Source organism: Nicotiana attenuata, chromosome 5, assembly GCF_001879085.1.
Source record: "Nicotiana attenuata strain UT chromosome 5, NIATTr2, whole genome shotgun sequence".
NCBI classification, from domain to species: domain Eukaryota; kingdom Viridiplantae; phylum Streptophyta; class Magnoliopsida; order Solanales; family Solanaceae; genus Nicotiana; species Nicotiana attenuata.
In genome coordinates this window covers 10,614,980-10,628,476 of record NC_031993.1, presented here as the reverse complement: position 1 = coordinate 10,628,476, position 13,497 = coordinate 10,614,980, and positions in this window count along the sequence as shown.

The following is a 13,497-nucleotide window of genomic DNA, read 5'->3' as shown; positions in this document are numbered from 1 at the left end:
TAGGAGATCTGGTAAACATATAATTGGATACTGGCGTACTGAATAACCATAAATTTGCTAACTGAAGGACTGTATAACTGGTAACTGAGGTAAACTGATAACCATAAGGCATGATAACTGCTTTTGTACTTTCTGATAAGGTTATGCTCTAATCTGTACTACTATCCATTGCATCCCACTTTTAACATTCTCTAAAGTCTCATATTTACCAACCTGTACTCCATAATTATACCCCAATGGGCAATTATCCTCTCTAGGACCTTAGGTTTCTCCTGTGCGTCGCTTGGACATCCAATACGTTTGGAATTCGATAGGAAGAGAAGATTACCTATTGCTCTAAGTTTCATGGCACGATCTAGAGTAGAAAGAAATGAGCCAATCTTGGATGTCTTGGTAGTTAACCGTTTATATGAGTGGCCGGCACACACATATAAAGGAAACTCCACTAGACACGGCTTCATAGACTCCCTAGGACGCTTGAACCTAGGGCTATGATACCAAGCTTTGTCACGCCCCGAACCTGGGCCTAGACGTAACACGGCACTCGGTGCCTGACTACATGTGACCGAGCGAACCAACTGGCTGGCTGAATTAACATGGGGTATCATAACATACTGAATGCGGAAGATAAACTAACACATGCTGATATACTGAAATTTTGGATTATATAAATCAAAGTGTGGAAATACTAATACAATTCTGAAATATATTTGTAGCCCACATGGCATAATATGAAAAGCCTGCGAGTCTTTCTAGCTGTTACTCTAGTCTATGAATCCTCTAAAAACACTGACTGTCTGAAAATACTGAAGACTGTAAGGTAATGATAATGCCCCGAAAGAACTGGGGATCACCAAATAGCTGGTACAAGAATCCTAGCGCTTTGAATCATCAACCTGTAAATCATTACCTGCATCGTGAGATGCATGCCCCGGGCAAAAAGGGACGTCAGTACATTTGAATTGCACTGGTATGTAAAGCAACTGAAAGAAAGAATTATAAATGTTGAAGCTAAAACTAAGCTGATAACTGAGAATTTATAATTGATAACTGAAATGATAACTATTGAAACTGAAACTGAAATGACAACTGATAACTGATAACTGATAACTGAAAGATAAAGGAAGTAAGGATATGAATACTCCTTCTTCTGAATGATGAACAACCTGTTTATCTGAATAAATAAGCTGCGGCCTCAGGCCCAATATATATGTGCACAAACTGCAGCCTCGGGCCCAAGTATACGTATACATAACTGCGACCTCAGGTCCAAAATGCATAAAGCATAAACTGCAGCCTCAGGCCCAAAGATGCATAAAGCATAAACTGCGGCCTCAGGCCCAAATATAGGTGTTCAACATTCAGGAACTGAGAATCAAACTGCAATACATGATAATGAGATACTGAATCACACTAAGTCACATGATACTAGAATACTGGATCACAATGAGTTACATAATACTGGAATACTGGATCACACTGAGTTACATAATACTGGAATACTGAATGGGATTAGACTGAGACATGTATTCTTGAACTGATTATGAACACTGAAACTTCAACTGTTTATGGCATACTGGGTAATGTATACTAAGACTCGGGGGCATCAAACCCAAGTCTATATTGAGTACGCACTAAGCTCACAACGTTCAGAATAAAAGTGGTGAACGAGTTATGAAGCTAGAGAATAGAAGTTCTACAACTATCCAAGAAACTAGGCTTAACTATATTTCTGAGGCAATTGGTAACGTCGTAAAAGAAACGTAGTGTAGGGAGAATCATTAAAATTCCCAAACATAGAGAGTTAGCCACACATACCTTAACTTCCTGCTCTTAAGCGTAATACAACATTCGCCAACCCATTCAACTTTAATCTATATCAATACAAGTCAAAAGGATATCATATTAGCAATAATTCTCATGTTTTAGTTGCTTAAGCATTTTCTAAAACACTTGGTGACATAAAGCTTCATAGTCCGCATTAATGGTGTCTCTACACCCAATAACCCATTCTCTTGTTCCTAGATAAATTCTATAGTCTCAAATTGTTATAATCAACATTATTCTTTATCACCCATAAGGTAATCAACACCCATAACCAATAATAACCAATCAACAACCCAAACCTATCACCGTTCATGTTTTTCTATCAAACCCATCAACTCATATATCATGAAATAGAGTCTATTATCATTAATTCAATAATAGAATCAATTAGAGGGTGAAGATATTACCCTGTTGACGTTCAATCTTCTTTAATTCGATTTCTAGGGTTTCTTCTCTCAACAATGGTGTCCCAATAGAATATCTAATGATATGGAGGGTTTACCCATGTTAATAAGATGTTGGGAAATTGAAATTAACATAGAATCACCATTAGAACTTACCTTGGGTGGTGGAAGGACCATTAAGGAGTTAGGTTTTTGAGAGTTTTCCTTTCTAGAGCAAGTTTTTATGTTTTGGGGCTATGGGGGATGAAATAAGGCTAAAAAAACGACTTCCCAAGTCGTCCATTGCGTCCCAATTGGCGCGACCACGGTAAATCGCTGGGACACTGCCTCGCCACCGCGGTCGCGGTGAAAATGCGGCAGGACCGTGGTGGTTACATTCCTTTCTGTAAAACGGGCATAACGTTTTGCGCAGAGCTCCGTTTGGGCTCCACAATATATTGTTGGAAAGCTATTTCAAAGGCCTACAACTTTCATGCTTTGTGTTTTCCCAAATTCCTTACACAATTTCACTAAATCCTGGTGGAAGATAGACCTTCTGCAAACTTAGTCGATTTTATCAAATCTTATTCACCTCACTTTCCATCTTTATTTTGAAACAACTATTCTCGCCCATAATCATCCCGATAGGACTTCACATGTCCAAAATATAACCTTACTACTCCTTTAACTCATTCATACCTAAGCCGAACGTACGGGGTGTTACATTGCTGTAACTATAAGGAACATTCAAATGAGAGTATTTGGCTACTATGTAAACAAAATATTGAGGTTCAGGTGCTGGTGATAGATGAACAGTTTATTCACTTTGAGGTACAAGAAAGAAGCTCCAATTTTAAGACTCTGGTAACTGTAGTGTATGCAAGCAATGAGATAAATAAAAGGCAGCAGTTGTGGGGTAAACTTATGCAATTAGGAGCAAACATTAAAGTGTGTTGGTTACTTAGTGGAGACTTCAACAATGTCCTCCACACTGAGGACAGGATAGGGGCTCCAGTTACACAAAGTGAGATTAAGGGCTTCCAGGATGTGATTCTTACTTTGCAACTCACACAAGAGAAGAGTTTGGGTTGGTTTTATACTTGGTGTAACAAGCAGCAACTGACAAAGAGGGTATATAGTAGAATTGATTGGGCATTGGGAAATTTTGAATGGATGCAACAGTACAGTCATATTGAAGCAAGATTCTTAAATCTAGAGGTATCAGATCATTCGCCCATCCAATTACAATGTAGGTCTATGGATCAAATGAGAAGCCTACATCCTAAACCTTTTAAACTATACAGTTCTGTTATGGATCATGCTGATTTCACAGGAATAGTTAAAAAGGTATGGGATCAAGAGGTAAAAGGGGGTCCAATGCATAGGATTTGGAGTAAGCTTAAATGGTTGAAATCTGGCCTTAAAGAAATGAACACTTATATGGCTTCTTATAAGCATCAACTCAATAAGGCCAGGTAGAGACTTGAAGTAATTCAGAGTGAACTTAAGAGCTATCACATGGATCAACGGTTGGTTGATCAAGAAAAAAAGGCTTTAGTAGAAGTAGAGAAGTAGAGCAGCATTGAGGAACATATATTACATCAGAAATCCAGAGCTAATTGGATAGCTTGTGGAGATTCAAATTCGAAGTATTTTCATGCACAATGAGTTGAGGACAAACACAAATACTATAAATTCCATTTACAATGATCTGGGGAACAAGGTATCTGATCCTGTACTAATAGAGAAAGAGTTTATCAATTTCTTTACTAAGCTATTGGGAGAGAGTAATACTACATGTAGATGTCCAAACTCAGATGTTATACGACAAAGGCCTTGTCTCAACCTACAGTAGAAGGAGGACTTAATCAAAGAAGTTACAAGTGATGAGATCGTGAAGGCGGTTAAAGATATGCCCCATGATAAGGATCGGGGAGTGGATGGTTTTCCAATTGAGTTTTTTACAAGACATTGGTAGGAAGTTGGTGGTGATATCTATGAGGCTGTAAAGGAATTCTTTGAAACTGGGAAATTGCACAAAGGAATTAGTAGTACTGCCGTAGCATTGATTCCTAAAATGCAAAATCCGAGTCATGTTAAAGACTACAGGCTCATAGTATGTTGTACAACTCTGTACAAGATTATCACAAAGGTCCTTACTGCTAGACTTAAAAGAGTTATTGGAGGTCTTATTGGGAGTTCACTGTCAGCCTTTATAGAAGGACGGAGTATCACAGATAACATCTTGTTCACACATGAATTGTTCAAAGGCTATAATAGAAAAGGTATATCCCCAAGATGTGTTCTTAAAGTAGATTTGAGGAAAACTTACGATACAGTAGAATGGTGTTTCTTGGAGAGACTGTTGACTGATTTGGGTTTCTTACAAATTTATAAGATGGATAATGGAGTGCATTACATTAGTTACATATTCTCTTAATATTAATGGTGGTCTCACAGAACCTTTCAAAGGCAAGAGGGGAATAAGGAAAGGGGACCCAATGTCTCCCTATCTCTTTGTTCTGGCCATAGAATACTTGCAAAGAGAGTTCATGCAACTGAGAAGATTAAAGAGTTTAAGTTCCACCCTAGGTGCAAGAAACTGGGAGTGGTACATGTATGCTTTGCAGATGACTTGTGAATGTTTTGCAAGGCTGATATCCAATCTGTAAGGCTACTAAAATTGGCTTTTCATAAGTTTACATAGCTGGGGTTTCAGATTGCCAAAAGGAGGAAATTATACAAGAGTTGGGATTTTTTGAAGGAAGTCTGCCTTTTAAGTACCTTGGTGTTCCATTAGCTTCCAAAAGTTATCCATTACTCAGTGCTGGCCGTTAGTAGAGAAGGTAACACAAAAGATAAACTGCTGGACATCAAGGTTATTATTATATGCAGGGCGTGTTAAATTGATAAAGTCAGTCTTATTTGGAGTGCAATCGTATTGGACACAAATATTTTTATTGTCGAAAAAAGTGATGAAGATGATCGAGGCAATTTGCAGATCCTTTTTATGGACAGGTTCAGCAACTGTTTCAAGGAAGGCTTTAATTTCCTGGGAGAATATTTGTCTACCACAGAGTGCAGGGGGCTAAATGTTATGAACATGATCTACTGGAACAAAGCTGCTATTGCGAAGCATTTTTGGGCAGTGGCAAAGAAGAAAGATTGTTTATGGATAAAATGGATGCATACCTTCTACATAAAGAACTATGTGCTGGAAAATATGACCATACCTAGGAATGCAGCTTGGGTGGTTAGGAAAATCTTTGAGACACGGAGAATGATCAGTGAACTCCAAGGCATTCAGGGGGACCTTGAAGCTAGGTTGAACCAATTACAGAGAGGAGATTTAATTAGCATCAAGAAACTGTACAGGCTTCAATTTCCTCAACTCCAGAAGGTCCATTGGAAAAGTATTATTTTGCAGCCACACATGCATCCAAGATTCAAGTTTATTCTGTTGCTTGCTTTATATAGAAGATTGGCAACGGTGGAGAGGCTGCTGAAGTTTGGAATACAAGCTCCACAACAGTGTATTTTTTGTAAGCAGACTGATGAGACCTTTGATCACCTCTTTTTTGAATGCTCGTTGACAAATGAATTATGGATGAGGTTGTTACGATGGCTGGGGTATGATAGACCTATTCGTGACTGGCAGAGTGAGGTCAACTGGATAAGTAATGGTGCTAAAATTAGGAATGAGCATTGTGTGATAGTCACTTGTGTCTTTGGTATGATGGTCTATATTGTATGGAGAGAAAGGAACAAGCTAAGATTCCAGGGAGGCACAATGATCGTCAGCAACATTTACAAAGAAATAGCAATCCACATACACATGAAAGGGGGTTTGATACATAATTGGAAAGGAGCTCTTGAGAAGATTAATTGTTACCCTTAGGAATGCTAGTATTGTACTGTTTTATAATATCCTTAACTAGATTGTTGTGATTGGGATTGTCAGATACGTAGCTTAAGAAGGAATACTTAGGCTAGAGCTTGTAGGTGAAGGTGTGTAGATGGTCAGCATCTATTGGACTGTAATGTAATTTTTTTTTCTGGAATGAATACAAATGTTGTTTTGAAAAAAAAATGTTTAATATTTTCCAATTTTATTACTGCACTCCCATCTAAAAGCACATATATGTTTTTTTTTCAAATTTCCATTTTTTTTTGTAGCCTATAGATTTTTGTACCATCTTCTACGTTACACTTTCTTTCCTGTTCTACCGCCCCATTCATCTCAATTCTCATTCCTTGCTCTCCATTTATCTCTTCTACTTTCACCCAACTTAGGTTAAATTTGGCCAAATAAGATTAAGCTAGCGTTTTGATATATATATTTGGTTGGAACTTAAAAAAAGAGAGATTTTGAAGTTGTGTTAAATAATTTTTAATTTTCTACAAGTTGAAGTTGTAATTGGACATGCATTTTATTTGAAATAAAATTGAAGTTTTGTGAATGGAAGAAAATATTTCACCAAAAACTGCTCTAAACCATATTTTAGGAACTTGAAAAAAAAATTCATTTATTTTTTCAAAAACTGATCATATTCAATGAACAAACAATATTTTTAAATTCTTTTTAAAGAAAGTTGTCAAAATCTATGGCCAAAAGAGAGCTTATTCTTGTCTCCTTTTTCGCTCCTTAACACGTTTAGGTTACCCATGAATAAGAAAATTGAATTAACGCCAAGTTAATCCAATATATACCTCGATTATGCTTTTGTGATTTTGTGATTAGTGTTAGATTTACGCTAAGGCAATTGAGCACCTATTAACTTTAAATTCTGGGTCCGCCACTATTCACCGCTCGAACTCGTGATCTATAGGTTACATGGAGACAACTTTAACAATTGCTCCAACGCTCCCTTCTTTTTAGTGAGATAACAACAAATAATAGTTTCCAATATTAGCTCGAACGGTTGTGTGCATTAGAATTAGAATGCTATACCCAGAAAACCAAGATATATTATTCACGAAACAAATGAAAAAAGAAGACCACATTACTATATTATACAGACTCCATACACGAAGATAACAACTCAAATGCAATTCCAGCCCAATTTCCTCTCCCAAGTTTCTCCAATCCAATCAAGAATGCCCTGTGTTCATCCTCACTCTGTATTGTTCCATTATTATTATTATTATTATTATTATTGGCAGTTCTTGATCGTGAACTCTCAGTATCATCATTATTCTCAGAATTAGTACTGATCACAACTCCAAATAATTTACTGCTATTACTGCTGGTGCCCACTTTCTTGGTTCTTAAAATTTCCCCTCTTCTTTCACTATGGATTTCTTTTGGCATTCTCACCGTGTACGTACTCTCTTTCGCAAATTGCTCACAAGAAAATGGCTAAGTATGTAATTGGAGAACCATTTTCCAATTGTAAGAGGTAATCTGTTAGTGGTGTCCTAAGTAGGAGGGGCTTCGCTCCAACAAACAACAATCACATAAAACTTTTCAAATGATGGGCTCAAGTGATGATGACCATATGTCTGATCAAGAAGAAGATTTACTCAACAGGAGCACAAACAATCATCGAGAGCCAACCGAAAAGAAAGTAAGCCTTCGAGACAAAATTCATAGATAATTGTTTTATGCCAATAGACAGCATCCAACACGACTTCACTCACTTTAATTTAGAAGACGAACATGAAAACCCTACACAACATCCCTATTTTTTCCCAATCTCCTCAACCGAAAAAATAACACTATATGCACCTTGGCAACAAGCAGTCATAATTAAATTAGTTGGTAAAAGAATAGGATTTATGTTTCTTAGAAACAAACTCAAAGCACTATGGAACCTAAATGAGGATCTAAATTTGATAGATTTTGGTGAAGACTACTACCTAATCAAATTCACCAACATTGAAAATTATGTCAAAGTCATGCACCAAGGTCCAAGGTTTGTAGGATCACAATTCCTCTCAGTTAGGAGATGGGAACCAAAATTTAACCCCACTGAAGACCCAATGCCTTTCTCCACAATTTGGATCCGGCTACCAGAACTACCGACAGAATATTATGATTCTATAATTTTACGTAAAATTGGTAGTCAAATTGGATCAATCCTAAAAATAGATAGCTGCACAAGGAACACTAGGGAAGATATGCAAGCCTATGCATATTAGTTCAATTGGGAAAACCAGTGCCCAATGATATACTCATTGTAAAACATCTCCAAAAAATACACTATGAGAGCACAACACCACTATGCCAGAGCTGTGGATGCTTGGGGCACACACTCTACTACTGCACAAAACCAGGCAACATGGACCCAAGTACATCTACAGCTTCTACCAAAAATGAAAAAGAAAAAAAGGAAGAAAAAAAAAAGAAAATGAAAAAAGAGGGAAAAAACGGAAAAGATCTTTCCAAAACATAACAAAAAACAAAATTCCACCTTTACTTTTAAACAGAATAATTCTTCTCCACAGACTCGTAATAGCTTTTCAAACTTAGCTAACACTTGTGAAGCTGATACAACACTATCAAATAAGCCTAACTTAGTTACCCTAACTACTGCTAAACCCACGTACAAAGCAAAACACAACGAAAAACCATCCCCCCTGCTGTCACAGGGGTGTATGTCACTCGAATTCTGCCCGAGGTTCACCTCCGTGGGGCAATCAAGCCCAGCCTTGATTTTAGCCTTTCCAACACTTAGTTTATTTTTAGGGACGTTTTGAACATAGAATGAATTTAGGCAGCAAAAATAGTAAATAAGGCACACGATATACATGAATTTCTTCCCAATTTGTATTAATAATGTGAATACAAGAACACAAAAGCCAACCCTATGGCCAAGACAAAGAATTCCCTAATTCCCTGCCCCAAAATGATTTTTCCCACCCTAGGAAATGACTTAGACGAATTTTGGCTAATACAATGCCTTAGACTAAGTTCAGCTCCATTTTTGGCACCCTAGGCACATATTTATAAGGCAACAATCAGTTGACAAGCCCCAACTGATGGGCAAATAATTTAGGACAAGTACAAAAACGTGCCCCCATGTTTTTGGGCCATGATAAGCATGTCTTTGAAGGAGTTGCAACTGCCAACTGCTTCTCCATGTGCTTGGCACATGTTTTTCAACTGCTGCTTGTGCACAGCATGTACCAATTTCGACCAGCTGCCTTGTGCCCAAGGCTAGCATTGCGCCCAGCCTTGCCCTTGACACTGCTCCGCACCAATGCCATTGCCACAGCTCGCCGCCCATCGACATAGCCGCACACGTTCATTGCCACAACTGCCCGCTCTTGTCAAGTCGCCCCCAACTTGATCAAATCTGCCTGCATCAATTGCCATTGCTTGTCCCGCATTGCCTTGCCTTGCTTTGCCATGTCTTTGCCCCTGCTTGACATGGCTTTGCCTTGCCATTGCTTAGCCAACCCGCACATCTAAGTGAAATGCACCTTGCTTCCGTTCAAGGTGCGTTTGTCAAGCCCCGCATAGTCCGTCATGCCGAGCTGCCCGTCATGATGTTGCCCCATTTTTCAGGTTGTGTGCCAAGTCCATCATGAAAATACTTGTCACAACCCACACCTGCCGAGGATCACTGTCAAGGGGCTAACAAACCACCCCCACCAGAAGAATTCGTCGTCCTCGACGAAGTAGCTTCTGCATTTTTCAGCACCACCATAGGTCCTACATATGCTGTTGTTTGCTCCAGTTCTTCCTCGTTGGGCTCATCTTCACATTTTTCTTCAGCAAACAACGCTGAAAGCTTTTCAATTCTTGGACAGTCCCTCGCCCTGTGTGGTCCTTTGCAAATAAAACAACCATCAAACTTGCTGTTTTGCCCCCATTTTGTCGAAGGTCCAGCACATTGCTTTCCCTTCTCATTGCTATTGCCCTCAACAGCATTTCCCTTGTCCTTTCCGTTTTTCCTCCACTCTTTTGCCTTGTCCTTGTTCCCGTTTTTGGACTTTGAAGTAGTAGAGAAATCATAACCATCTTGTCCCAACCGAAAATCACCCAACACATCCGCAATGGCAATGGCACTAGGAAGGCCTTTCACATTCTGCCTTCGTAGTTCCATTTGCGCCCACGACTGCAACCCATAAAGGAAATTATGTAGCTTGTCCTCCTCAGACATGTTGCTTATATCCAGCATCAAAGAACTAAATTCTTTGACATAATCCCTGACCGTTCCAGTTTGTTTCAACTTTTTTAAATGATCTCTAGCAATCCAGCCCGCATTGCTTGGAAAGAATTGATCCTTCAACTCCTTCTTCAGCCCTTCCCAAGAGTCAATATTCGGCCTACAAGCATTACATCATCTGCCACGCGCGTCCGCCACCAAATCTTTGCATCGTCCACCAAATACATTGTCGTAATGGTGACCTTATCTTCATCTTGCACTTTAGCAGCATGGAAGTACTGCTCCATATCCCACAGGAAATTTTCGAGTTTCTTGGCACTCCTTGCGCCATTAAACTCTTTAGGCTCCGGAATTCTGACTTTGGTACGATCTGCCCCACGCTGTGCTTCATCATTGCCAACAGCCCGACGCAGCAACCCATTTTCCGTTTTCAGATCTGTGCACTCGTGGCTCAGCCTGGTCATCTCGGCCTCAAGATAGGCGAGACGAGTCACAATGGTCAGAAATTGATCCCCATCAACAGTTCCGACAAGTGCCTCTAATGCAGCAACCTTTTCCCTCAGTTCTGCGTTGCCACCAGCCATTCTTCACAAAATTCATCCACTGAACGTTGTGTCGTCCCCCCGATCCAGCCACGCTCTGATACCAGTTGTCACAGGGGTGATTTATGTCACTCGAATTTTGCTCGAGGTTCACCTCCGTGCGGCAATCAAGCCCAGCCTTGATTTTAGCCTTTCCAACACTTAGTTTATTTTTAGGGACGTTTTGAACATAGAATGAATTTAGGCAGCAAAAATAGTAAATAAGGCACACGATATACAGGAATTTCTTCCCAACTTGTATTAATAATGTGAATACAAGAACACAAAAGCCAACCCTATGGTCAAGACAAAGAATTCTCTAATTCCCTGCCCCAAAATGATTTTTCCCACCCTAGGAAATGACTTAGACGAATTTTGGCTAACACAATGCCTTAGACTATGTTCTGCTCCGTTTTTGGCACCCTAGGCACATATTTATAAGGCTACAATCAGTTGACAAGTCCCAACTGATGGGCAAATAATTTAGGACAAGTACAAAAACGTGCCCCCATGTTTTTGGGCCATGATAAGCATGTCTTTGAAGGAGTTGCAACTGCCAACTGCTTCCCCATGTGCTTGGCACATGTTTTTCAACTGCTGCTTGTGCACAGCATGTGCCAATTTCGACCAGCTGCCTTGTGCCCAAGGCTGGCATTGCGCCCAGTCTTGCCCTTGACACTGCTCCGCGCCAATGCCATTGCGACAGCTCGCCGCCCATCGACTTAGCCGCACACGTTCATTGCCACAACTGCCCGCTCATGTCAAGTCACCCCCAACTTGATCAAATCTGCCCGCATCAATTGCCATTGCTTGTCCCGCATTGCCTTGCCTTGCTTTGCCATGTCTTGGCTTTGCCTTGCCATTGCTTAGCCAACCCGCACGTCTAAGTGAAATGCGCCTTGCTTCCGTTCGAGGTGCGTTTGTCAAGCCCCGCATAGTCCGTCATGCCGAGCTGCCCGTCACGATGTTGCCCCAATTTTCAGGTTGTGTGCCAAGTCCATCATGAAAATACTTGTCACAACCCACATCTGCCGAGGATCACCGTCAAGGGGATAACACCTGCCAACGTGGAAGTACCCCCTTAACAAAACACCTCAACCAATAATAGTACTATAAAATCTCCACAACAGGATACTGATATACCACAATCAAAAAGTACGACCCTATTACCTAATAAAACTACTAACTCAACTAACCCTATAATTCTTTCTCGAAGCAATATATTTCAACCGTGTATGCCGACATCTACTCTACCCCAAAACAGTACGCTCAAACCAAACTCTCCACATAATCCAAACTCCTCTTCTGATCTTAACCAAACGACCGAACCTCCAGTTCTTAACCATACGTCTTCACCCCCATTAGTTACTCCAACTATGCAGGTAATTACAGGCAATGCCCCAACTACGCAGAATCATAGAGGTAACACGGATATACCCCCCAAGGGCACAGTTAAAGCACTTATTAGTGCATTAAAGGACAAAACAAAATATATAACATTACCAAATCTTCATGATACAACAAACAGTACCCCTACACCTGCAATCTATCCCTTCTTTAATTCAAACCCATGTGAAAAACCTAGTGAACCTCTAAAGAAAAGACATCTGAAAACAAAAAGCAAACCAACATCTACCCCTCGTCACTTACTTCACTCAAACCCTATAAGATCACTTCCACTAAACCCATCTCCTTCAGTTCTTCCAGAAGTGAGTTCTACAAAATCCAAACTTCAACCATAAGTGACTCGCAACAGAAGGTCCTCCATGAACCAACCCCCACGCCTAAGCAACTAGCAACCGCAACCTCCAACACCCAATCCACCCGCCATGGCCCCATGCACACTACCTCCACCTTCATGCATGTTCCAACTAGCTCCCATGCCGCTAGGGAACAACGCCATCACACCATACCACACTCCACTACAGACCCTCAACTACTACCCATTGCAGGGAAACCAAATAACGGAACCTCCATTGCTGCCATCCATGAACAACTGGAATGGTCAAAACCTAATCCATCTAAATCCGAATATTCCTTCCGAAGATCATCCACGCACAACGAATGCTTCGGAGATGCTTCAAGCATACCAGTCACTAGTCTTGTGACGACCCAAAGGGTCATCACCTGTTTTCTTATTCATTCCGTACTTCCGAGGCCTTGAAAACCTCATTTGGGGTTGCCTCTATTTGCGTGCGCAGTCCGGGCGCGTAACCGGAGAGCTTAAATATGAATTGTATGAGAAAAAAATGCTACATTTTGATATTAAATTGAATAAATTTGACTTTGGTCAACATTTTGGGTAAACGGACCCAGACCCGTGAATTCACGGTCCCGGAGGGTCCGTAGAAAAATATGGGACTTGGGCGTATGCCCGAAATAGAATTCCGAGGTCCCAAGCCCAAGAAATAAATATTTGTGTGAAATTGTTTTCTGGAAATGATTAAGGAAAATGAAAATGAAATTTGATTAAAAGACTATGGTATCGGGCCCGTATTTTGGTTCCGGCGCCCGGTACAAGTCTTATATGTGGTTTAAGCGCTTTTTGTTAAGTTTGGTTTAAAACGGACGTCGTTTGACGTGTTTCGGACT